The following is a 4,663-nucleotide window of genomic DNA, read 5'->3' as shown; positions in this document are numbered from 1 at the left end:
GGCAGCCACAGTCTCGCGGTCTCAGACAGACCCAGAACCTCCTACCCAGACGGCAGCCACAGTCTCGCGGTCTCAGACAGACCCAGAACCTCCTACCCAGACGGCAGCCACAGTCTCGCGGTCTCAGACAGACCCAGAACTTCCTACCCAGACGGCAGCCACAGTCTCGCGGTCTCAGACAGACCCAGAACTTCCTACCCAGACGGCAGCCACAGTCTCGCGGTCTCAGACAGACCCAGAACTTCCTACCCAAACGGCAGCCACAGTCTCGCAGTCTCAGACCTCACAGCCTCGCGGTCTCAGACAGACCCAGAACTTCCTACCCAGACGGCAGCCTTAGCACGAGCTCATCCTATTATCACCGCAGTACACGATAGGGGAATCGGGGTTACTATGTATCAGATCACACAAAGACTATTAGTTGAGCACAACCTGTTCTTTAGTTCGAGGGGCTCTTTTCTCCCTCATTCAGTTACCACTTACCTGATCAGGATTAACATCTGTTCATGTCAAGTTGAATCTGACTAGAAGAATAGGCTATCCTCCTATACAAGGATACACAACACATGCTGACTCACAACAAGCTAAATACTTTATTTAATTGCTACATGCACACTCACAGAATACATCATATATACAACCTGCAAGGAAAGTAAAAGGTTAAGTTATACACTTCAATAAAAAGGGGTCGACATCACCTTAGTCGTATGTAGCCTGTGCTCAATGGTCATCTAGGTTCCCTTCTCGTCTGTGCCTCGGCTTCGCCTGGAAGTCACACCTCCGCAGTCGCGGATCTACTCCCTTCTCCCTCTCCGAGTCACTGGAACCTCTTCCTCATCGGCTACTCTCTCCTCTTTAGATTCAAGTTCATCATCTGTCTTCCCTGAAATAAGTAGTAGCTTTTCTGCTAACGGCCAGGTGCCGCCTATGGACTAGAAGCAAGTGCCAATATCTAACTCAGACTTTCACTAATATAGAGGTGCATTCTCTCATGGAAAATTCCAGCTCGAAACCTGCCGCCCACCAAATTCCTGTACCTCCCCGTGCCAAGGACACGTTCCCAGCCGGCCGGCCTGATGTAGTGTCTTCGGCAGGGGAAGAATACACTCCTTCGATAAGGGCCGGCCTGAACCGGTTCTCTCCGAGCGAATAACACCTCATAACTAAAATATCACCCTTCACCTAGAAATGTCCCAAGCTGCCGGGGCAGAAAGAAAGATGGAGTCTCTCCTGTCTGAGGCCTACCAGGCCTGAATTCAGCACGACTCCATGAAATACCCTCACTATAGGGCAGGTTATCCTTAATACTAACGAATCTATCCCCTAGGCTATGTATGTAAGCCCTGATCTATGGGGAGGAGCACAGGATCGTGTCAAAGTGTCTAATAAATAGGCTCTATTCACTACTCTAATCCTTAGACTTGGATGGAAAGAGACTGAAGTCATATTAATCGCTCTACAACACAAGAAGGCCGGGAAAATCGAGCAGTACAGGCATCCCAAGCGGCTAATGTTTGGAGGATTTCTAATACGCAGGCATTACTGGCAAGGTATGATAGGGCTCATTATGATAAGCTGGAGACCCTATTACAACATCTCCCTGATAAGTATAAAACCAGGGCTAACGACCTAATTCAAGAAGGTAAAATCATCACAAACACCTCCATTCGCTGTGGTCTAGATGTTGCAGACACAGCCTCTAGGGCAATAAATATTAGTGTACTCTTACGCAGACATGCATGGCTGTGTATCTCCGGATTTAAACCAGAGGTGCAAAACACTATTTTAAATCAGCCTTTGGATGAACAGAATTTATTTGGACCCAGTGTCGATACATCTTTAGAAAAGATGAAAAAAGACACCGATACCGCAAAGTCAATGGGAGCCTTGCAAACTCAAACTGCTAGAGGGTCCTTTCGTCGCTCCTCTTACAGAGGCGCGGCCAAAACTTTCCACACTGACAACGCCTCCTCTTCTTTGAAAACTACCACCCAGTCCTCACCCAGCAGAGGATATTACAGAGGAGGCTATAGAGGCAATAATACCAAAGGTAGAGGCACCAACACTCGTATTGACTCCACTTCTAAACAGTGACTTCCCTCCCCGACCAGAGTGGAATGGTCTGGGGGAGACTATCACAGTTCCTACCTGTCTGGAACTCCATCACAACAGACAGGTGGGTAAAACAAATAATTCATTCAGGTTATTGTCTGGAGCTCACTTCAACTCCTCCACACATACCACCCAGACAGCGTCCCATGTCACAACAACATCTAACACTACTGAAACAGGAGGTCAATGCTCTACTACAAAAGCATGCACTAGAACCAGTTTCACTGCATCACCAAAATACAGGGGTTTACTCACTCTATTTCCTCATACCAAAGAAGGACGGTTGTCTGAGGCTCATACTAGACCTCAGACCACTGAACCTCTTCATTCAATCAGACCATTTCCATATGGTCACTGCAACAAGTCCTTCCTTTGTTAACACAAGGCGATTTCCTTACCACTTTAGATCTTAAGGACGCCTACTTCCACATTCCCATTCACCAAGCTCACAGGAAGTATCTTCGGTTCGTGGGGGACGGTCAGCATTCCCAGTTTAAAGTCCTCCCATTCGGAGTCACCACAGCCCCAAGTTTTTACAAAATGCCTCACAGTAGTAGCAGCGCATTTAAGGAGGCAAAACATTCATGTTTTCCACTATCTGGGTGACTGGCTAATAAAAGCCAAGTCATACCAGTGCATACAGCACACTTACCAAACTATTCAGTTCTTACACAAACTCGGGTTCACCATAAACAAGACAAAGTCACATCTCCAGCCGTCCCGATGTCAACACAACCTAGGTGCCACAATAGACACCTCCAAAGCACTTGCAACCCCCAATCCGGTCAGGATAAACAGCATACAAGCTCTTATACAAAGATTCCAACCACAACACTCATTACCAGCTTGAGTGTTCATGCAACTCATAGGAATGATGGCCTCTTGCATCTTCGTAGTACAACATGTAAGACTCCAGATGTACCCCTTACAGGAATGCTTGGCACACCAGTGGAACCAGGGTCGGGGTCAGCTAACAGATCTGGTGGTGGTAGACGGTTGAACACATCACTCTCTGCAGTGGTGGAACACCAAAAACCTTTCCAAAGGTCGGCCGTTCCTGGACCCGCTTCCACAAGTAGTGCTAACCACAGACGCATCACTCACCGGCGGGGGAGCCCATTTATCACACAATACAGTACAAGGCAAATGGACGCCTCAACAAAAGCTACTCCACATCAACCATCTGGAGTTACTAGCCATATTTCTGGCCCTAAAATCCTTCCAAAGTCACGTCTCAGGCAAGGCTGTCTTAGTCCGCACGGACAATATGACAGCCTTGTACTATCTACAAAAACAGGGGGGATGCACTCCTTACAGCTCTCACAACTAGCACAGAGCATATGGAGATGGGTCATTCCTCGAAACATTTTTCTACTAGCAGAACATCTACCAGGAGTTCACAATCAAATTGCGGATCTGTTGAGTTGTCAAAGACAACAAATCCACGAGTGGGAACTGCATCCACAAGTTCTTCAGCCTTTCTTTCAAAGGCGGGGACAACCAGACATAGACGTGTTCGCCACACACTTGAACTCAAAATGCCCAAGCTTCGCCGCCAGGTACCCACACCCATTGTCCAAAGGCAATGCGATATGGATGAGTTGGTCAGGCATATTTACATATACGCTTTTCCGCCTCTCCCACTCATTCCATTAGTGGTACGCAAGATGCAACAGCACTCACTGACGCTCATCTTAATTGCACCAACTTGGGCAAGACAGCCGTGGTACACCACCCTGCTACAACTTTCAGTGGTACCACATCAAAAACTACGCCTCTGTCCTCACCTCTTAACACAGAACCATAGAGAGATCATGCATCCGGACCCCATGCAGCTGAACTTAGGCATTTGGCTCCTGAGGTCCTAGAATTTGGCTACCTAAACTTCCCGCCTGATTGCATAGACGTCATCAAAGAAGCTAGACGTCCCACTACTAGAGCCTGCTCTGCAGCCAAATGGAAGAGATTTGTTATCTACTGCAACAATAACAATATCAATCCACTAGATGTTTCCATCCAGCATATTATATGCTACTTACTACATCTTCACAGATGTCATTTAGCATATACATCCATCAGGTTACATCTAGCTGCTATCGCAGCTTACCTTCAAAACAGACAACATCTGTCGCTTTTCAGAGTTCCTGCCATCAAAGCCTTCATGGAAGGCCTCCCAAGAATAATTCCTCCCAGGGTACCACCCTCACCAGTGTGGAATTTAAACATTGTTCTCACTAGACTTATGGGTCCTCCATTCGAGCCCCTACACAAATGTGAGCTGCAATTTCTTACATGGCAATCCCATTTCAAAAACGGGTATTGCAAGGTGGATTGTAAAATGCATACAAATTTTCTACCACAAAGCAAAACGTACTTTATCCATTCCCCCTAGGGCTCATTCCACCCGTAAAATAGGGGCATCCATGGCATTTTTAGGAAACATTCATTAGATGATATCTGCAAATCAGCTACATCGTCTAAACCGCACACATTCACTAAACATTATTGTGTAGATGTGCAGGCAAAACAACAAGCTAGTGTGGGCCAGGCT

Source organism: Triturus cristatus, chromosome 6 (assembly GCF_964204655.1).
Source record: "Triturus cristatus chromosome 6, aTriCri1.1, whole genome shotgun sequence".
In the NCBI taxonomy this organism is placed as follows: Eukaryota; Metazoa; Chordata; class Amphibia; order Caudata; family Salamandridae; genus Triturus; species Triturus cristatus.
The sequence above is the reverse complement of the archived record's forward strand: the minus strand, read 5'-3'. Positions refer to the sequence as shown.